General features: G+C 36.2%; 1 long non-coding RNA gene across 1 annotated transcript; it reads left to right on the top strand.

The window, feature by feature from the left end:
• Positions 1-249: 249 nt before the first annotated feature.
• Positions 250-23100, top strand: LOC149783950 (uncharacterized). The gene is made up of 2 exons (XR_016413695.1): positions 250-1802; positions 22796-23100. It is a non-coding gene; the product is annotated as an uncharacterized LOC149783950 (long non-coding RNA).
• Positions 23101-24401: the final 1301 nt, after the last annotated feature.

Here is a 24401-nt window from a genome sequence, read left to right as displayed (position 1 = left end):
ACGGCAAGCTTGGAAAATCTAAAATTCAAGCTTGCGAAAGGAATTTTTCTCATTAAGTCTGCAAGACTGCAAAATCTACAATTCTACATAAGCCTGCATGCAAGCTTGCAGTATAATTTAATCAGTCATGAAAGTTGAAAGTTGGCAGCTAGCTATAGCTCCTCCATGACATCATGTAGTACCTGTTGAAATGTTGAATTTACATTTTGACTATATACCACGTGCAGTAAGAAACAAGTCAAATTTAAATGTTATTTTGTTTTTAATTCATAGCATCTGATAATGTACTCTAGTTAAATATATGTACATACATTTTCAATTCTTGCAGAAATGCTTAACAGTTGTACTTAGCTGCTACATACATAAAATGTATTATTCCAACATTTCTGTCTGAACGTAAATAGGAACATGATTAATATATATTTCAAATTAAACTGATTTCTTGTCCTTGTTTAATATAAAATGTAATTTATTTCTATGAATATCTTTTTTCCAGTTTGATATATCTTGTTTAAAATATCAGCCAGGTTAGATAAAAAACTGAGCTTTTTGCATTAAAAGAAATTCTTTAAGTGATTGTACACTGACTTGGCTATTTTGTCAGTGAGTGACATGGATTATAATAATAAAATAACTAATGGTTATCTTTAATCTGTTTATGTTCCTAAAAATACAAATATTTCAATCTACAGGTAAAACAGTTTTAAACTATACAAAAACTTGTCCTTACAAATACACATAACCAGTATATCATCAAAGTCATCCCATACAATGTTTACTATAGAACTAATTTAATCACTTTGCACAGTATTAGGTCTTAGTATGATACAACTCTTATCTTTTAAAAAATTAATAAATAAACCCAGTCCAACAGTGTTTTCAAGAGGTATGGCTACAAAATTATCAGACAATTTCCCAGTATAAATGGGAATAAAACATGCATGAACCAATGTGGTTTCATCTACAAATGTACATTTTTCATCTTTTGTGAATTTATTTACAATTGCAAAGAATGAAGGAGTGCATCTGGAGTCATTCATCAAGCAGCAACACAGTGGATAAACTTTAACAAAGAACATATATGTAAGACTGAATAAAGAATTCCATTTAATAAAATCCTGTAAAATAGACAGTAATTGCTGATTGCAAAGTTATTTACAGACTAACTTAATATAGCAAGATATTTGATGTTAAGTACTTGTAAATGCTATTTTACCTACTGCACCATCAAATATAGACTCAGTAACTCTTGTAATATTAACGTATGGTATTAAGTTTTTGAAAGAATTGTCATATATTTGTTTCAATGACAATCTGCTGCCAGAAGAAAAAAATAATTGTCAGTTATTTGCTTACTAAATAAAAATTTAAAAATATATACAATATACATTTTTCTTTCAGAGAGAGAGGTGCATCCCATTCTGCCAACATTCTATAAAGAATTAAGTTTTGTGAATTTTGCTTGTTTAAAAAGTAATCAAATGAAGTCATGGAAGATGAAATGTGGTTTTCCGCGACAGGGACTTAATTCGGTATCGAGTCATTAAAGGCGGTTACTTCCCCTGTTTGCGTCAGCAGACTGGTTTACGAACTCGTAATATACACACAACATATTTGAGTCTCAAGAACAGAAAACAGCCATTGTAGCCGCTCATTAAAAACTTGGACGCAATTTTCAAAGTTGAACCGCCACAATTTAGCACGTTAATTCTGTAAATTTCAGTGACCGCTGAAGCAGTGTGTGTGCAGTAGCCGATCATATAACCCGAGAGATAACCGGAAGTCACGGAGTTGTCATGTTGGTGAGTAAACTCAAGAGTGTTGTATTTTGCCAGTTTTCGGGATTGTAGATTGGCGGTGGCGTTCAGGTTCACTTTTAGGATTTAAATATGTCAAAAAATGACTTTGTAATGTTGCTTCACCCAATAATTGAGATGACAATCCTTAAGATTATTATAATTTATTGATGCTTTGCCAAACTGCAGCAATCGATGCAGTGCTGTCAGTTATCGACAATAGGGTTATGAGTTTATCAAATATAATAGGTATAACGGTACCAATTGCACAAGTCCAGGTGGGCGGAGCTTAAGGTGTATGGAACATTGTATTCAGAATTAAAGAACAACACTAGCTGTGATTGGTGCATTATGTAAGAGTTGTACTTTCTGTTTGGCTTTTAAAAAAGTTGAGCCTCTTGGCAACATGTGAACTTGTGTTAATTTCTATCTAGATCATATTTTGTATTTTTTATGATTTTTTTAAAATATGGTACACATGGCTGAAAATGTGCTTGTTGTGACTAGATAACTCTTACCCCTGTCTAGTTCCAGTAGAGTTATCTCTCTTAAATGCAATGGAGTACCTGGTTATGTCATTGTCAAATTGACAATCTAGCATTGTTCTATATGACAGTGTGTGACATGCATGCCCAAGTAGGACAGAAAGTATATTTATTTCACAAAACATTAGCATTGAGGTATATGGAAAAACAATTGGTACCATGATACCTAAAGGAAAGAATAGCCTCACAATGTATCCATAGAAACGCATACATGTGGGCGGTATTTATGAACTATACTAGTTTGATGTAGGAAAACAAATGTGTGCTGAACAGTTTTGGTCAAATATTGAAAGTTCTTTACGAATAAAATGTATGAAATCTTCAGAAAATAGCACAAGTTGGCTTTGGATGGGGACTTTTGATAACTATAGCTATGATAGATATAGACTTGTGCTACCTGATCCCTTTATGTATGTGCTGTTACCTCCTAGATTGGAATGCATGCAACAAAATAAGTTATGTAAACATAATATAGTTGATTTTGGCCAAATATTGGCTATTGTACCTGCAAAAGATGAAAAATCATGTGTACAAAAACAGCTATCTTGTTCAGCAGCAGATAGGGTGAACAGACCACTTAGGGGAATGGTCACCCTTGTGTTTTACCAAAAAAAATAGTGACCACTCATAGAGGTCAATTACCACGTCTACGATTATTGTTTGTCCCAAACAGAACCGTAGACGCCCCTCTCTGCTGCTATCAATATTGGGAATCATCATCTGAATCATGGGAATCTTCATCTGTTTCATCTTCATCTGAATCTTCGGAATTTGTTCTATGTTTCAAGTAATATTCAAGTTCTGATGGTGGTTTTTCTATTTTTGGATTTATGTTCTTTCTGTGTTTATAATATATCATCAAACTTCGATATCGATCTCCACCGCAATTTTTGCAAATCTGATATAATCCTCTAACGCCGTTGTTACATCCAACACATCTTCGTGGACCAGCATGAGGATTTTTCTTTATAAGATAATTATGTTTCTTGCAATATTCTCCACGGCACCTTTTGTTGCATTTATCTGTTGTTCCTTGACGTAACCACGCACAGTTGTTCATTATATTAATGATATCTATTTAATTCAATTTAATTTTATCATCACCCCTGTTACCCAAATATTTTATCAATACCCACACGATATCTTGTTCTTGGATCATGTAAATTTATTGTTATAAATCCATGTGGGGTAGCTTGCGCTCGTGAGAAGAAATTTCTGAATTTAATTATATCCATGTCACCACCACACCAAGTTTGATGAATATTTCGCAATGTGTGTGTGTCTACGCCATTAAACACAACTAAAATGTTGCAGTTGTCTCTGATCACTTTTGGTATTTGTGTATATCGTTGAGTAACATAGATCACGTCTGTATTTTTATGTCTCCCTCGGGAAAATATTCTGGCTGGATTTGATTGTTTATCTAGCATCACATCGTCGTATACAACTAAATTATTAATAAATCCGTCTATGGAATCTACGGATGGTGCTTCATCAATATCGGTTATAAACTCTATAACATCATTATCTTCATCCAGTAATCGCGCGTTTTCATTGAAATCTTTAAGTACATCACAACATCGCTGATCATCAACGGATGGTGCTACTAAATACAACTTATCCCATTTCAACCATCTCATTATCAGATTAAGTAATAATTGCGTCTTACCCGATCCAGATGGTCCTATGATAATCATTCTGATGGAGTTCGGTAGCGCAGGATGATGCTTAACTGGCTCTCGTTGCCGAGTTGCTGAGAAATCAATTATATCCATATATATTATAACATGAATTTATATTGTTTACGCTGTAGAGTTAAAACTCCAACTACTGATTTAGCTACAGTTACAACAAAAAATAAAAAAATAGCGTACGGTGGAAAATGTTCTATATGCGGTAGAAAGAAATTTTCATTTTTACCTAATAAGCGCGGTGGTGATATTGCTAATTTGATGTCAAAGTTTCCAGGTGCTCCATGGGCTAAATACAGCGGAGAAAAACATCTACCAGGATATAATTATTGCGGTCCTGGTACTCGACTCGATATCAGGCTCGATAATCAAGATCAACCAAAACCAGGCGAGGAACCAATAAATGCTATTGATCGAGCTTGTCATGTTCATGATGTAGCTTATAAAAGTCAAAATCTACAAGATAGGCATATTGCAGATGTAAAATTAATTCATTCATTAAATTCTATAAAAAATAAAAATATTAGAGAATCATTAGCTAATTGGTTAGTAAGATCCTCGATGAAAGGTAAATTAGCGATTGGGGCTGGTAATTAATAATGGAATCAATTTATTATTCACCGAGAGGATACTGGAGAGGCAAAGCAGCAATTGGTAAACTCGCTGATGCAGCATCGGTTAAACATTCTACTGCTAAAACGTGGTTATCTAAACAAGCAATATGGCAAATTTATCTACCACGTCCTAAACAAATTCAGTACTCGTATTTCGATGTCAGTGTTCCTAATGAAGTTCATCAAGCTGATATTCTGTTTTTACCGCATGATACTGTGCGTGGAAAAACGTACAAGTACGCGCTAACCGTAGTTGATGTTGCAAGTAGATATAAAGAAGCAGAGCCGCTATCAGCGAAAACATCATCTGAAGTAGCCGATGCGTTTGAACGAATTTATCAACGAGGACTCGGACCACAAGGTGGTCTACGATGGCCGCAGCTACTACAGGTTGATCCTGGTAAGGAATTTCTTGGTCCAGTATCATCGCTGATGAAACAACATAATACCAAAATACAACGAGGTCATACTGCAATTCACCGTGATCAAGCAATTGTTGAGCGATTTAATCGAACACTTGCTGAACGGTTATTTGGATATCAATACGCGAGGGAATTTATTCAGGATAAAAGATCTCGCGAATGGGTGGCAAGATTACCAAGCGTGATAGCTGCATTAAATAATGAGATCACACGAACAACCAACATGAAACCCATTAGCGCGGTCACAAAAAAAAATATACCAACACAACGAAAAGATGCTGGAAAACAAAAAATATTAGGTGATGTTACAGTCAGATATTTATATGAGCCTGGTGAACTTGAAGGTGGTAGCGCGAGAGCAACTGATCCTATTTGGAGTGTTACCACACACAAAATATCTACCGTGACAAGATCCACTGGAAGAAATGTAGGCGTTTCCAGACCTGCAATCTACAGATTAGATTCGGCCGCTCCTCAACGTGGATTTACACGTGAACAACTACAAATAATTCCCGAGGATACACAACTACCGCCGCGATCACTTCGGTGATTTCGATCACTTAACTAGCACCCAAGGCGCTAGCGCCTCTACGTCGATTACACTCAAGACAGGTTAACATGGTATTTTCTCGTGTATGACCGCGACTATTATCTTTTCTATCTACGGTAAATTGTCTTGAATCATTACTCGAATACCGCCATAACATTATACAATTACAACATGCGCAATGATTGTTCTGCTGATGTTTTAACTCAATAATAAATTCAACATCAAGATCAAAGTCACGTTTATTTTTTTTGTCAGATTGTTTGTATCCGATTAATTTTTTTCTTATTATATCATCATCGATGATGTTAAATTTATCAACGATTTCAGGAATTATGATTCTACGTAATTGAGATATATTTCTGACCCTCGATACCGCTAAATAAACTAAATTTGACCACTCGATGCGATCGTCTACAATCCAGACTCGTGTATCAGAAATAGTTAATCCCTGTGACGAGTGGATCGTCATAGCGTATCCCAACACCCATGGAGATTTGTCAGCGCGTAATGCATCTTCAACCACACTGATATCAACGGCGACAATATCATTTAATACGAGATTCTGTTTCCTTGACTCTGTCAAGGGTCCTGGAATATCAACATTAATATTGTGTTTTCGTGTATCTGATGGTCTATAACACAACGGTACGGGTAGTTCTGAATATTGTTCTTTATGTAGTTGAAATAACTGCTGCTGTAAAGCGTCTCTGATTATTTTTCTACTTGCTACGATCAAATCGTTGGGTCTCCATGAGTTCAAAAAATCACTCATTGATGTCTCTGAGATCACTCCACGTATTATTTCACACTGAATTTTGTTTGATTGTAATCTGATTAATTTTTTAAACTCCTTCAAATTTGCATCAAGAGCTCTATGATCATCATCTATTTCTTCGTAATAATCAACGAAATTTTTTAACCAATCATGTGGAGATGGTCCAACAAAAGGCGGCGGTTGACCATGATCGCCACACATTATTATAGCGGTATTTTTTGTCAACAACCAATCAAGAAACATTTTTAATGTATCTAATGACACCGTGCATATCTCGTCCCAAATAATTATTTTAGGTATATATTTTTCTCCCATTCGCTCAGGAGTCCATGTATCCCCGCGCCATCGAAAGAAACTATGATACGTGCACGATTGTACTTGCCGCTGTTTCATCTCACGTGCAAGTCTATGTGTGGGTGTCAGCACGATTATATCTGAATTTCTAAAAACATTAATCGTTCAAGTCGTTTTGCCGCATCCACCAGGTCCATTGAGATATACTGTCTTATATCTAGTTATTGGATCATTCAACGATGGTGCCTTCGACATTTCTGATATTTTATTACCCTCACGATAAACATCTCTCATTGGAACATCTGCTGATTATGTGTAATTGTGTAATAGTTCCTTTTTTATTCTCCACGAACCCCATCGTTCATCATTACTTGTAAATTTCATAACAGGTTCTAAATATTTACTTGAAATATAAAACGAGTCCGTTGCGACTCTGACTGCGGTCTCAGGAAATCTATTAATCATCGATAATAAATTTATAGAAACATAAGCCAACATGGAAGATCTTAGATGAGTATATTGCGGGGATACGTCATTTATGTAACTAACGATCGTACCTAATTTTGTTCCGTCGGATAAATAAACACTCTCTCGATTTACAAATGTATTTTTCGCCGTTGTATCAGCGATTATAAAATCGTACTCGGCATCATCTAAAATTAATCGTGCGTGATGTCTTTTATAATCATATGCACCACCTTGAGTAAATTTACCTATAATTTTTCTACCGAGATCTTTTGCGGTTTTGAGTTTATTAGGAATATCATCCTTAAACTCGCTGATAACTTCAGAATCTGACATGGGCAACCAAACTTTGGTCTGTGCATGATATGATATAATTGCCTCACTGACCACCAACGATGTCAGTATCATACAATCTAGCATATATCGCAACAAAACTATAGGTGCCCAACGTTTTTCACAAAAATGTCTGCCAAACCAAACATAACAAATCTTGTGAAGATTTTCGTTAAACTCGAACGACTCAATACAGGCGAATCCAGTCAGATCAAAATCAGGTAATGTTCCATTAATTGCCACTCGCGTCATCTCGTTTGTAGGGTGACCAAATCTTTCAAAGTACACAGAACAATCTCCGTATCCCAGAAAACTTCCTGGATGACATGCAACCATATCAACCGAAATAACATCATTGTAATTGTATTTGGTATTCCATAATCCGCCATGTCCATATTCGACGCAACTTGCGCGTACGTCCTCGAGTAAATCAAATCGTGTTGGTTTCCATGAATTTCGTTCTCTGGCGAAATGAGCCGCAACAGATGGAACGGTAAAACAATTAGTTAGTAATTTGTCAGTATTTTCCGCGTGTTTGCACTGTAAAAACGTCGCAAGATTTTTCATCTCGTCATGGAGGGATTCTGTGCGATATATTTCACCGTTCGGTTTGACAAACTGATCAAATTCACCTTCTTCATTACTTTTAAATAACCATACCGATACAGGATCGGTTTTACTTATTTCGTTGATAAAATCACATATCTGCCCCAGAATTATCTGGGGAGTAAAATCTAACAGTTCGATCACTTGGAAATATTGTTACTGCGTTAGTCCATGCGTGCGCGTTATGATCGATAATATTTATTGGAGCTCCTTTCGATTTATATTTCGACTGGTACAGTACTTCTCCCGTTATTGTCGCTACGGCTATTGGAAATTTTAATATTTTTCCTAACTCAGCAACATCTTTTATTGTAGCACCGGTATCCTTAACTGAATCAGCCCACGAGTTTATTTTTTCACGCCTTAAATCAGTTAATCCATTTCCACGCATCGCGTTTGTAAAGTGTTCTATTACTCGTTCAGCTACACAATTTAACCTTGAAAATTTCATCGGCGCTAGTTTATCAACGTTAGGTTTTTTATTTATCTCATAAATTCCATAAATAACTGCTGTTACAGGATACGCTCGCTCATAATACGGTTTATCAATACCAGTCAATAGACCCGGTCTGGAATTTTTACTTAATATGATAGTTTTATTATTACCAAGGACAGGATCATATTTGTCACGGATAATCCAACTATCTGTTTCTGTTAATACAATAAATTTTACTCTGAAGAAATATTTTTGATTGCCCTCGTATTCAGCGATGTAGTTAATGATAGTTGCCGCTCGCTTGTCGTTCATTGTAGCTTCCGTGACAAAGTCAGTGTTGCGTATAATCTTGAACGTTGACCATGTATGAGATGCACCATCCGTGTAAAATTCTTTCTTGGCGTCGTGAATTTTCGAGATCAAACTTTTATTTTTCGGATCAACCAGATCTCGTACTGGCAAGTCAGAAGATAATCTGTCAAGGTTGAATTTATACTTAACAGGCCTAGTTTGGGATAATCTCTCAAACTCGTTCATATAATTAAAACAAATATTTAAATAAAGAAAATTATATATATATATACAATGTCCCAATGCAGATGGTTGATGATCGGCTCAGTAAATCGATGCAACAAATCCTGTAGAAAGGAATTTTGTTGGATGCACTCACAAAACATACGACGAGGAAGTCTAGGACCAATACCATGTCTACGGTGTGGTATTGGAGTGCGAGGAAAGACAGAATTATGTGGAAAGTGTGGCGGGAAACGGTTCAGAGAGCTTAAAAGATATTATGACAAAAAAAATAATAGCGGTGAAAACGCTATAAAATCCGTGAAGGATTATATATCAAGATTTCAGACAAACAATGATTTAAACATATAATATTATTATAATGGAGCAAAATATATTTGTCCCACATCCTGTCATAACAAACTATGAATCAAATATTAATGGTATCATCAGACACCGCAAGTTGAGGAAACAAGTTGGTTGTATTAATAATGTTGGTTATCTTAGATTTACAGTTGGGAAGAAACATTATTTGTGTCATAGATTTACGTATGAATGTTTCTTCGGAGTGATCAGTGATGGTCTTGTTATTGATCATATTGACGGGGACACTCAAAACAATAATTTATCCAATTTACAAGCTATCTCTCACAGCGAGAATAATACACGCGGTAATACAGGAAGATGTAAGACAATCGGAAAGAGGGCGGTAATTTCTACAAACATAGAAACCGGTAAAGAAATTATGTTTCGTTCGATGCGTTCAGCTGCGACATATTTTGATATTCACTCGCGTTCAGTACAAAGAGTGGCAGATAATATAACCAGATCTGCTCTCTCGAAAAAATATAAGCAGAAAATTACATTTCAGTATCAATAACTATCATCACCACATTATTAACTATCATCACCACATTATTAACTATCATCACCACATTGAATTAATTTTTTTAATTTATGTCACAGTAGGTCCTCCATACACTACTGAATTTTTGATTACATAAGGGGGGATTACTTTGTAATATATAGTTTTCTTCGTAGATGGTTGGTTTTTTATGATCGTAATTAGTCAGTTTAACTAATTACATCGTAACTAATTACTCGTAGAAGTATTATTTATGTTTTTTAAATATTTCCCCATCATACAACACATGATAATATTATTGATCCGTAGGAAGCTGTGTGTGAAACAGAAACCGTTACTCATTGTAATTGACCTGCAGTTGTGTGTTCACTGAACTTACAATTCTGGAAAGTTCTTTGACTGGTGCATTAATGCTACTGTTATTATTGATTTTCGGTCTGCTTAGGAAACCAGCTACAAATACAGAAACTATTATTCAGAAACTGTTATAAATACAGAAACTGTTATAAATACAGAAACTGTTATAAATACAGAAACTGTTATTATTCAGAAACCGCTGTTTAGTGTAAATATTGGTTCCTTAGCTATATATTAACTTCCGAAACATATGTTCGTAACAATGTTTGATAGCTCGATCAGTATGGTATTGGACTGTGGCGCTCGCGGTCCAGGATCAAACCCCCATGGCTGACAATTTGTCGGTGGTGCGCATAATTGCGATTTTTATAATAGTGGGGGGAACCGCAAGAACCCCTCCGCTCAGCAAATTCACAAACCACAATATTGACTTGTGGTTGATACATATTTTCGTATCACCCACTGGATTAATTATTGTGGGTGTGATTTTGCTGAGCGTATATGTTTGTACTGTCCTTAGTTAGTGCCGTTTCATTCATAATCTGAGCTCGCTAATACACTCGATAGGGGCTCTTCATTCATTGTATATAACCATTTCATTGTATATAACCATTTCATTGTATATATGTTATATGTATATCCTCTAAACTTGGTAGATTGCGGTGGCAAGCTACGAGTTTAATGAGGACTGTGCTGTCCTTGTGCTGTCCTTAGTTAGTGCCGTTTCATTCATAATCTGAGCTCGCTAATACACTCGATAGGGGCTCTTCATTCATTGTATATATGTTATATGTATATCCTCTAAGCTTGGTAGATTGCGGTGGCAAGCTACGAGTTTAACGAGGACTGTGCTGTCCTTAGTTAGTTATATGTTATATGTATATCCTCTAAACTTGGTAGATTGCGGTGGCAAGCTACGAGTTTAATGAGGGTTGTGCTGTCCTCCCTCTTGGGCCTCTAGACCGTTGTTTGGCGGGTTAGGGGCTCTCGTAGAGGGAATATTTGCCTAATGAACTTGGTAGATTGCGGTGGCAAGCTACGAGTTCTTGGCTGTGCTGTCCCTGAAACATCCCGACGAACTCGCTAACACACTCGATAGGTGTTCTAGGGATATTTTTTTTATTTTAAAGATTTATATATTATATAATGAACCATGAAAATATCAATGATGTAATTGTCGCTATTAAAAAATTAAAAAAAGATGGAATTAATATATCTGATGAACTTAATCCTGAAAAAATAGTTTCTGACTTTGAGATTTTACAAGAACGTAAAACCATGGGGACACACACACTATCATCTGAATACAGGCTCATGAAACGGATTCAATCGGCAATGTTTCAGTCGCTAGCTACCGTAGAAGATGATCATGTGAAGGAGTTCGTTCCTCTTTCTACCGCCGTAGAAAGAATTAAGTCGTTATTATCCCACGAGTATGAGGCAAAGAAAACGATTAGTACTCGCATAAGACTATTAAGAAAAATAATGTCAGATCGTGAAACGATCCAAGGTAACCCCGTTACTGGTGAAACGATCCAAGGTAACTTCGTTACTGGTGAAACGATCCAAGGTAACCTCGTTACTGATGATAATGAAAATGAAAGTTTTGGTAACTGGGGTCCAAGTCAACGCTGACCACGTGTATTGGTAGTCAAAATCAAGAAAGTTCTAACCTTGTCAAATTTGTTCCTAATAAATTTTATTTATTATAAATTTTATTTTTACTGAGGATTTTTTTTTTTTTTTACTAAAATCAAGAAAAATGCACGAACTACTTGATTTTGACGGGGTAGTTGGTAGTCAAAATCAAAGAAAAATGCACAAATTACTTGATTTCTGACGGGGTAGTTGGTAGTCAAAATCAGGAAAATTGAGCAATTTCGTTGTATTTTAGTAAAAAAAAATAAAAATCTCAGTAAAAATAATATTATTAATAAATAAAATTAATTTATAATAAATAAAATTTGTTAGGAACAATTTGACAAGGTTAGAACTTTCTTGATTTTGACGGGGTAGTTGGTAGTCAAAATCAAGTAGTTCGTGCATTTTTATGTTTCTGAGGGGGTAGTTGGTAGTCAAAATCAAGTAGTTCGTGCATTTTTATGTTTCTGAGGGGGTAGTTGGTAGTCAAAATCAAGTAATTTGTACAATTTCAGTAAAAATCAGGAAAATTAATAAATATTATTTTTTTTTGTGATAGAAATTTTAATTTTACTTTCATCGACTAGCTTTTTTAGTTGCTTGGGCCGATTAATTTGTACCAAACACAAATTTGTGCTAGTAATAATAAAATATTTTTTTAAGTTGATCGAATTTGATTCTGAAGATCTACGACAAAAGTCCTTAGACAGAAATCCTTAAGACGGAAGTCCTTACGACAAAAATCCTTAAGACGGAAGTCTTTACGACTTTACATACAGATTTATTACAAGCTCTTCTTCACGTATGTCAATCAAGCGATTAAGGTGGTCTGTGAGTTTAAAATTGATTCGTGTTAACATATTATTGTGACACCGCAAATACACGGGATTAGTTGGTTCTTGCACGATTAAATTTCCAGGGGGAACTTGTGGTGTGAACGTGTATAGGATGTATCCTTGTTGAGCCTGATTTGATCTTCCGAGATCTATTTGATAGCTGCCATCGATTACGTCACAAACCAGATTGACCGCGACCGTCGGTGTTATATTAACGATCCGCGGGGATACGTGTCTTCCGCCGCCGTGTGGATCATTATCATATCTGAGAACGGTTGGAGGTGGTGCTAGTTTTTTCCACGCATCGAGTATTTTAGGGAAGTTTTCGTCGATAAGATCGTTTAATAATTTTACTAGTTCTCCAGCATCAATCCCCGGTATTACAAATGTTGGTAATTGTTGTTCAGTTATTTTGTAATGATTGAGAAACCATGGTTTAGCTTTATAATTATCAATAATTTCATCACCGTATTTAACCATGTTCACAATGATAGTTTTATTAACGTATCTAATATCTGATATGACCTGATTTAGATGTTTTATCGTCTCAATGATTTTTTGTTTTACGTCATCGCTGTAGCTATCAGTAAAGAAATTTCGTAGTTTGTTGATTGATTGTTTAAATTCAAAAATAACAGGATCAGAATAAGATTTAATAAATTCTTCATCAACGAGTGGATATGCTCTAGTACCTGAATGAATATTACGTGTATTACTTATTATTCTAAGAATGTTTTCACCATCAGGAGCACTTGTAAAAATGGAAAAAGGCATCCCAGCCCATGGATATTTACCTCTATATTCAGGAACTGTCATATATTTTCTTTCATCTGTAATAAAATCAGCCCGAGTTGGTTCTGGTGGTATCGGTGTTATCGGTGGTGATATTTCAGGCCAACCTAGTACGGATCTGATTGAAGATTGATAAATATCAACGGCATAATCAGGCGAGTTTATTTCAACCGTCGAGGACAACGTCGGCTCATGAACGTTTATTGATATTTTTGATTCCTTTCCCGTTATTGATTTTATTCTACGCGCAAATTCCTCACCGATCTCTTCAATCTGGTAACTGCCGGTTGGTATTCCAACAACAACCCAGTCAGGTGTTCCATCGGATTTGTTCTTGTTAGTAAATACAAGCGAATTATTTGCTGGTGTACCATTAAATGATTTTGATCTGATATTTGGCCAGCTGTAATATACTCGTAATTGTGCTAGTGCTATTTCTTTTACTGGAATTGCAGTAGGAAAATTAACACTAAATTCAGGATTAGTTGAACTTACCGAGATCATCGTTATCTTTGGCGGAGTTGTGTTGGTCACGATCTGCTGGAGTAATTCTGTCATTATTGATACTTGTATCTTTAATACCTTCATCGTATATTTTGGTCATCATTGAAAATTCGAAATCAGATATAATTCCATCACTGAGACTCGCTGATAACAACGAGGATAATTTCGAGTATGCTACCGTCGCTGTATGTAATTTTATTTTGTAATCGGATAATTTTTCGTTCGTACAAGTACATATTTTTTTTGTGATGATATTAAGCACACCTGCAATAGTTGTTGCTGCTGAAATACAGATAGTTACAGCTACTGGTGCCATCGTTGTTAACGCTGATAATATTACACCGGTTCCAGCAACAACAGCGGATACTGAATAAACAATCACATCAACGATAACCAATCGTCGTCGATATTTTTTTACTTTTACTGTATATTGATCGACTTGATCTTTTAGCGTCGCCTGCCATTCACGCGCTTGATTGTATCTGTATTGTGCACCGTCCATATATATTTTTATGCAGTAACCAATTGAGGTGTTTCAGCTACAAATTCCAAACACCACCAGTAAGATGTTGCGGTTAATGTCTTATCATCTGCATCCAGGATAAATATTTCTTCGGTTCCGCTATTTAATACAACAGATACAACCCCGGAAAACCTGTCGGTGGAATGACGCCATGGAAACATTGTAAATATTTTAAATTTTGCAGCACTAAACACAGATAGCCTGTACACGCCAGTGACTGTTGCGGTATATTTGATAGTATTATTTTGCTGCGACCATGTTGCAAATCCCGATGATACCGTGCATACGATGTTTGTAATATGCCCGGGAGTTATTGCAGCTGGAATTTTAATCAAATTGGTTTTATTGATAATCTCAGGAATTCCCGCTACGATGTCTTGCTGTGTTCGTTTGATCGTGTCTAGGTTAGTTTTGATATCAACGAGTTTCATGTCAATGGCGTGTGGAGTACCGAAGAATTTATTTATGGCATCATCGGTTTTTCTAAAATTTCTGCGAAGATTTGTAAACGCGTTTACGTGAACATCATATTCGGCCCGTAGCGTGGATAGTTTTCCATCCACGTCGTCGACGTATAGTTTGTTTGCGACGTCGTTGTCAGATTTTGGAGCTGTTACAGCTACTATTTTGTTCCCGCTCATGTTGAGTTCACCTGTCATCGTGTCACCGGTGTTTCTCACGCGATTAGCAACATTTTTTGCAATTTCATCTCTAATGGTTTTAAGTGACATACTTGAATCTCTGATTCTACCACCATCAGTAAACACGGGAATATTATCTGCAACTGCACCGAGTACTCGCCGGACTATATCATTCCATTTGATATTGCTGGTTTTTAGTTTACCATATCGATCTTGAAAAATAACAACTTCATCTGGGTCAACTCCAGCCAGGTTCATAATATCAGCGAGGTCATCCTTAGTCACATACTTCGACAGATCAACGTCGCCGGGCTTTTTCTTAACGCGTGAAGAAGATCTTCCGTAAATATCAACCATTATATAAAAATCTAAGATCTGTTTAAAACGCCTTACGCGCAACATATCGGTTGCTTGTATAATCGTGCACGACTTTATGTGGCGGCCTGGATGATTTTGATATAGCGTCGAGTACATTAATTACTTCACGGCCGCATATTGGCGGATCTGTCATTGTTTGTGTGGGTAGCGTTGAATACCAAACTCTGGAACCAGAGGTTCCTGCGTGAAGTGGTGCGACATACTTGATAAATTCAACAGGTGGAGCTAACCCGTACGAATCAAAATAAACAATTCCACGTGGATCAACCGCGTATGATACCCAATGAGTACCAGGTCCAGAACGTTCATCGAGATTAATAATACCTGTTTCTAGTTTGTTTGGTTGTTTCGGTAATTGATCTCGCATAAAAACACCTCTAAAGGCGGATATTTTTAATTTTTTAGCAGCATCAAGTAAATCAAAATTTGATGATGGAACGTTTAACGAAATGACCCTGGAAGCCTTAGGCCTCTCCCCCAACGAGATCCCGGTAATCTTAGACCGCGTCCCTTTTTTTTGTTATATCGTCCACCAGTAGCTTTTTCAAAAATTTTTTTACCCGCCGCTCCAGCAACACCTCCAGCAACACCTAACGCGGCCGCTTTTGCTAAGGCTGGAGCAGCCGCAGCTAGTAATGCCGGAATGGCCGCAAGAAATGGGAATATACCACCCGTTTTAACCATGGCTTTGATGGCGCTCGGGGAGAGATGGAATTGAACTCCAGTTTTTGATTCTAGGGCTTTATTGAAATGTTTAATCTGATTATTTGTCAACGATAATTTGTTTGGACCACCACCAATCTGATCTCGTTTTAGTGATATTTTAGTTCCGCATTTGTTGGCGGTTTTTGATTGAAGCTTTTTTACCTGACCCGGGGTCAGAGTAACATTAACATGACCATACGACATTTTTATATAAAATATATTTTTCTAAATAGCACGATTAAAGATTTTCCACCGGTGCATCAACGACCCTCATTCGACCACTACCACCTTCAAGTAACATGGCCTTGTCGCTAAGTATGACCGCGATCGCTCTGTAATCAACACCACCGGTATTTAATGTTGCTTTGAGATGTATATCAACGACAGATTGTTTTGATAGATCAAGATGTTCTAATGAAAAATAATAAATCGGGTACAATTTTTTAAAATCTAGTTGTGATATTTGCAACCCAGTATCAACATTTTGATCACGTCCCATAAATGACATCAAACGATGATATGCACGTCCTATGTGATTTAATGCATAATTTAGTTGTACATTTTCTGTTGGTTCCTGTTGTCCGTTTATCCGTAAGGAAATATCTGTGAGACCTAGTTGGTCAAATATCATATGAGAGTGAACTTGTGAGTTTAAACGATTACGGTTCTGAAACGCAATAAAAATATGTCGTGGTGCAGAAACACCTTGTTGTGATGCTATATGCCATGTAAACTGACCATTAACGTTAGTTTGCATGCTATCCGTGCCTGTTGTTAACCATGACAACAAGGATTTACCACCTGCATCCATGAAAGAAATTAATCGCTGTTCTTCTGCGATCGTTGGAGTCATTACCGGCATCCACAATGAAAGTTTTGATAATATTACTTTACCAGCGTCACCAACGGGTCTCCACAGAGCATCATTATCATCGCTCTTTCTTACAAGAACAACCGTGTGTCTAGCTCCAAAAATAACCTTTTTAACATTCCTGCAAAATCCAAAAATATGCGATAGTGGAATTGTACATGAAAAACCTCTATTGCCTCCTAGCAACATATTTCTACGTGCTGCAAATCCCAAGTTGAAATTGTCATTAACACTTTTAACCACTGACTCCACATCAGCATCAGCGTTATTGGCAAAATTTCTTGGTCGTCCTGTATTATACGGATCATTTTCAGGGTTATCGGAGTTATCTTTCACAAACATCATTGTAGGACCTGCTGATCTTGTATAATCATCAGAATATCTCGCCAGACCAATTATTGTTGTAGCAACGTCGACATCATTCTGAATTGATTCAATATATTTTCCATCAATCATGTATGTGGCGCCACTAAATAATGCTATGATCCCGTTGTTGACAAAACCAATTTTTACTGGATCTAAGTAATTAGTATCATCCGTTTTTATAATTGTACCTTCTACCTCAAGAAAGGCATCAGCGGGTAAAAAGTATCTACTTGTGTCATGAACTTGTAGTTCAATTCTTCCACGTTGATCTGGTTGTTTTGCGTCATAGGAATAAAATTGATAATCACGTACAGATTCATCCTTAAGGACGGGTGCTTCCATGTCAAATGCTGTGTCGGATACGCGCTTGAACATTTTATTATAATTATTTTTCGTCTAACACGTTGATCACCGCCTTCGGGAAATTCCACCCCGGGAAGTTCCACTTCCTGATATCAAACTTGAGATATTATTTCCAGATTCACCGAGTCCTTGATCTGCTAACGCCGCTAGTTTTTGATTTGCAGCCTGATTTATTATTTTACTAACATCTGCGGGCATCACCTCAGTACTTGCCAGTTTCACCGGTGGTTGTTGTTTTCGTCGCAATAATCGTGATAATCTTTCTTTGATCGCCGAGAACGCCTTACCAGCAACATTGACAATTGCACCAGGAGCTTTATCACGAACAATATCAATAGCCTTCATCGATAATTGTTTTGCAACAGGTGCTACTTTTGGAGCTATCCTCGTGAATAATCCTCGAATGACATCACCAAGTCCATTTCCGTAAATAACACTATAGATTGGTAATCGTGAGTTTACCGCTCTAACCTGTGTGGGTTTACGATGATTATCATGCACAATCATCTTATTTTATTTACCATTTATCTAACAACTAGTCATCAACGAGCTCATCAATAAGTTCTCGGTAAACGCCAATATCCATGATACCACCTTGAAATAGTCGCCGACAAATATCAGCTGCTTCATTGGTTATTTCTGGTGAATTATTTCCAGCACGTTTTCCTCCTATGAGGACTTCTAACCGTGACACGTCATTGATGATATTGTCAGGACATAAACCAGATCCTGTTTTAGGTTCATCTTGAGGTGGTTTAAATACTGGTGGTTGCATTACCGGAGTAAGTACTTCAGTGGTGGCCGGGGGCGAGTCACCTTCTCGAAATCCATGTGGTGAACCTGTCGGTGTAAATGTCATTTTCGGTGCAGAAATTTTCTTCGAGGGGAGTAATTTAATTAGCTCTTTAGTCTTTTTAATTTCCGACATCAACCTTTGCTGTGGCGAAGAAGATTGTTGTTGTTGTTCTATTTGTTGCAGAGGTGGAGGAAGCTGATACTGGGAGGACTCTCCTTGTTCTAGTTGTTCCCATCCCTCTCTATAAAGTCTTTTTACTTCTTCTTTAAGTCTTTCAAATTCTGGACCTCTAGCTTGTTTTTTGTTGTAATATACGCGATATATCCATTTAATGAAATTATCATCATTTATTTTTTCATAACGGGGTTTTAAAATACTAGATTTATTAGATATACTATTTAATATTGCTTCAGGTAATCTCTCTCTTTCAGTTTTTCTAATTTCCTCAACAACTCCTTCTTTAAATTTTGCAATTAATTCTACGTTTTCTCCTGCTGGTTTGGATTTAGATGCAAGTTTTTTTCTCACATCGGCGACTTCAGTACGAAGTTCTTCAATACCTTCAAGTATTTCCTCATCAGCAGGTGGAGGTTGAGCTGCAGCTATGTCAGTTGGAAGGTCTCGTAAAATCTTCTTTGTTTTTTTAGTTCTCGCTGCTATTTTTTCAGCCTGCGCTGCAGTTTGTTCTAATACCGGAAAAATACCCTTTTTCCTCTTCTCATCTTCCTCCGCAATATCTCCCCATATAGTTTTTTCAACAGCCGATGCAGCTTTCTTAGTAGCTGCAGTGACGGGTTTAAATAGTTTTTTAGTGTCTTCTTCGTACTCAACTTTTGATTCTTGCTGCGCTTGCAGATTTTTTCTAAATGAGTCTCTGACAGGAAGAAATTTTTTAATTGTTTCTAATCGTTCTTGTGCTGTTCTTGCAGTATGAGATTCTGGATGTACCATTTTATTATAACATAATAATTTAATTAATATCAGCAGAAGAGGAGCAGCAGAGAGGGTACCTACCAACGTTGGTCGTCAAAAAAATAAACAAGAAATAGCAGCAGAGAGGAGCGTCTACGGTTCTGTTTGGGACAAACAATAATCGTAGACGTGGTAATTGACCTCTATGAGTGGTCACTATTTTTTTTGGCAAAACACAAGGGTGACCATTCCCCTAAGTGGTCTGTTCACCCTCTCTGCTGCTTGTTCTTGTAAGGCATGCCATAAACCAGGATAGAGAACACTCTAAGTACACTTGTAGATAGATCACTTGTACTATGTGGGGTGTTCTGGCATGAGTAATTTTTAGGTAATTTATTAAGAATATGGTATTCCTTCCCACTTTTATTTGAATTGTCCTGCTCTAATTGTCCTTTTGTTTTTTACACTTTCCTGCTTTGAAATTGTTCATGTAGTTAGTTCAGTTCTCTTGCATTCCCTTTTGTTGAAGTAGCAGTGAATACCAACAAACAAGAACAGTTTCCTTAAGTCAGCATTTCCCATAGGCACTTGTATAAGCCCAATTATAATCTACTATTGACTTTCAATTAATCCTATTTCTTTCTGTCAAGCTGCTCTTGTGGAATTTCCATGTTTGGTCCAACATTACAGAATGATAACCATTTTAGTCACACAGTGCGTATTCATTCCATTCAAATCCACACTGTTCTTGAAACTTTGCATCCCATCGCAAGAATGCAAATTGGCATGAGATGATATCTGCATGGTTATGGAAGGCTGCACTCTACATGCCGGCATTGTAGAAAATATGAACTATGTGATATGAAAGAGCTGCGTCATCTTAGACATTAAAATTACATGACTCTTGAGGTCTCCACTAAATATAGGAGTCTGAATGTTAGGATCTCACTTTATCAGTAATGTATTTTGAGATAATTTAATTGCAACAAAGTTAATACAGGTTGTTGATGAACTCATCCATATTACATGGATAATGTATTAGAGGTTACCACACCTTATGTATATCATTCAGTTATCTCCCTTACACCAGTCATAACATTTCAAGGAAATAAAATCTCACATTTTCAGTGACTGGTTATGAAAATAAAGTGAAGATTTGTGAAGTATTATATTAGCCCTCAATCTTGATGCAAATGTAAGTAGAAGAAATTTAATAATTTCTCACAGTAAAGTTTACAAGTTTAAAAACTGATAAGGTATGTTCTGCTTGGATCTGAGATAAGTTTCTCTCTATCTTATGCCAATTATTATTAAATTCTTATGCAGAAGAAATATACTTTATATGTATCTATATTATCTAAATTATTCACCCTTTTATATTAGATGGAAATGAACACAACTTCACTTGAAATTTGGATACCTGTAAAGGATGTTATAGCACAGTTGCCTTTGGGCTGTCCTTGGACCTGTTGGGCCCTGCCCCATATATTTGTCCAAGGTAAGGTCATCAAACTTTCACTTCTCATTTTTTGCATTGCTGATTTTGCCTCCTTTAATTCCTTTATCATAAGCTACCTCTCCCTTTTAGATAAACACTTTCCTCCTGTTTTTAACTCCATTTGATGTGCTATACTTAGTGTTTATATTTGGCATTTTTCTGTATTTTATTCCCCTAATTTCACCCCCCAATCCAACATAACCACTTAGAAGCTGTGATTTACTATATTTGGTGACTGACTGGTTTATTGAAACAATTTTATTCACATTACAAAGGAGGAAAGCTTACTATTTGTGTTGCAAAGAGGATGGGTAGGTGGACCTTTGTGTGAGGACTGGTGGTTAGTGACCTCTTGTATCTGCAGATAGTGTAAAGTGGTCAAAGCTTATACTTTATAATAAGATTGGGTCATGTCCACCTGTCTCTGATGTTAAGTTCTGCACCTACCAAACAAATATAAATTCCTTTCTTTTAGGTGAATTGTACATTTTGAAGTAGGACAGGTACATACTATTTGGTACATTGACCTTTGACCTAGTTATTACATAATATGACATAATGTGATTTATCCCATATCACCTATGTGAAGTTCAATAAGTGCTGATATGAATAAGATACAACTCATAGTTGAAAGAATTCATTTTATTTCAAAAGATGATTTTGATGGTGAAGCAAAAGTATGAAAACAATAGTTCAAACAGCTCAATGACATTTCTATACACATGCATATAAAACATAGGTTAGTACCTCATCAAATTGTTTTTCACAAGTGAGACTAAGTATATTTGTTACTTATACAGTCCCAAACTATTTTTTCACAGATTATTGGAAAAATTAAGGTTTGCTATAGGTATAACGGTACCAATTGCACAAGTCCAGGTGGGCGGAGCTTAAGGTGTATGGAACATTGTATTCAGAATTAAAGAACAACACTAGCTGTGATTGGTGCATTATGTAAGAGTTGTACTTTCTGTTTGGCTTTTAAAAAAGTTGAGCCTCTTGGCAACATGTGAACTTGTGTTAATTTCTATCTAGATCATATTTTGTATTTTTTATGATTTTTTTAAAATATGGTACACATGGCTGAAAATGTGCTTGTTGTGACTAGATAACTCTTACCCCTGTCTAGTTCCAGTAGAGTTATCTCTCTTAAATGCAATGGAGTACCTGGTTATGTCATTGTCAAATTGACAATCTAGCATTGTTCTATATGACAGTGTGTGACATGCATGCCCAAGTAGGACAGAAAGTATATTTATTTCACAAAACATTAGCATTGAGGTATATGGAAAAACAATTGGTACCGTGATACCATAAACGCACGCTTGTGACCCTCATTTCCGTTATTCTTAGGGTCTTTCTTTCCTCTCGTATGTTCAGAGGTTGTTTCATTTAATTCTTTCATCCTCAAAGAAGATGGCAGTTATTTTATTTCAAAATGTGTTGAGGTACCTAATCAGATACTTCGGAGTTTTGTTGTTGTTTAAAGCTCTGAAGTGCCATTCATTTGACATTTGTGCCTTTCAAAATGGATGGAAAAACTAAAATTTAGGAGCTCATTAAAGGATGAACTTGAATAACATTTACTGATATTTTTTGGACTTGATAAGTGATTTTGGAACTAAAACTGAAATGCTTTTGCCAAAGAGGTAAATACTCGGGGTTTTTTCCTGGTTACATAGTACTTGTTGCTGTAATCCATTTCAGTGGATGATACCTGATTCACACCAGAAGCAGAGAAGGATGCAGAATTTTATTCTGAGGATTTTATTCAGAAGAGGTTGTTCAGAGTAATTCAAATGGCAAACATTCTTGTTTTCACCTAATAGTTTATCATTTTGACAGATGAGAGAGGGAACCTAACCATTTAACACCAGCCTCCTCAAAACGGAATTTTTATGGAACTAAATTAGTAGAACATTTTTAAAGCCATACAGAACAAAAGTAACAAGAATTTCCTCACACAGATTCATATGCTCTTATATTTTTATCTTATTAAATATTAAATGATTTGAGGACTTCATTCTTTTCTTTCATAGTGACAGTAAGATATCATGCCAATTAATGTTCAACATATGTTAACATTTTCATTTTAATATTTAATATCACATACTTTTCGCACATCAGGGGCTAGAAAAATGGAGGTATGTGACCGTGTATAGAATAATTTAATCAATGCCAAAGTAGTTATTCTGATGCAGCTAGCTAGGTCAGCTTTGTCTGCAAGCTTGTAATTAGTAAGATTGCGCAAGCTTCCATATTACTAGCTTGCAGCAAGCTTACATGACAAGCTCGCACAAGCTTGCCAATAGCAAGCTTACCTATTACTAGCTTGCGCAAGCTAGTATTAGTGAAGCTTGCAATTAGGCAACTTTGCTGCAGTTTCAAATCTAAGCTTGCCGCAAGCTTACATAACAGCTTGCAGCAAGCTTGCTGCAACCTTAAAACTAAGCTTTTGATTTTGGTTTGGGATGTGTGCCATTTTGGTGTTAGCAGAGCAATAAAAGATGAGAAGTTACTCTTGTTCTTCACACAATTACAAAAATTGTTATCTTTTATACACAGGCTTGAAATGAAATAAATAATAAACTAGAATGTCCAAACCATGACTCGTTGAACTTTTACATAACAGATTAAAAAATAAGAGGGTTAGTCAACTTAAAATGAAATTGTCTTCTTTCCGAGCCTTATTGTATTTCCATCCTTATGCCCAACACATCTCCAACATCTCAAACACATGGAATCATTTAATTTTGCCTAGCTGTGTTGCAACACTTTCTAGTTCTATATCAAGATGGACCTTGCTGATCCTCAAACAACAAAGTTGACAGGTCATTTCTGTCAGATGTTGGACTTGCAAGTGCTTATCTGTCCAAATCTAGCTGACTCGGCAAAAATAAATCATATGATGCAACCTCTGTTTCAAAGTTGGCATATGGCCAAACAGTTTAAATCCATTCTGTAAAATCTGAACCCATGTAGTGAAGAATACCAGAGAGTGATACTTGATGTGGTGATATGTGTCCTTCAGACCTAGGTTAATGCTCATTCAACACTTTCTTAAGTCTTATAGTCTGGAGTTTATCATTGGCAAGTAGACAATCCTCAGTACCATTCAGGGTTTCTGCCTGTCTCGATCTAAATCAATTCCATCTCCATATCATAAAACTGTGAGAGAGAAAAAACTGATGCAATTTGGTGGTGAACATATATCCATGGCCCCTCAATCCTCAAAATGTGAACAGATCTTTACTGTAATTATTACTGAACCTTCCAGTGCTAAGATTACGAAGTGGGCAATTTTTTGTATCAT

The sequence above is a fragment of the Sinohyriopsis cumingii genome, chromosome 14 (genome assembly GCF_028554795.1).
Source record: "Sinohyriopsis cumingii isolate HCF-2022 chromosome 14, ASM2855479v2, whole genome shotgun sequence".
NCBI classification, from domain to species: Eukaryota; Metazoa; Mollusca; class Bivalvia; order Unionida; family Unionidae; genus Sinohyriopsis; species Sinohyriopsis cumingii.
The sequence above is the reverse complement of the archived record's forward strand: the minus strand, read 5'-3'. Positions and strand labels throughout refer to the sequence as shown.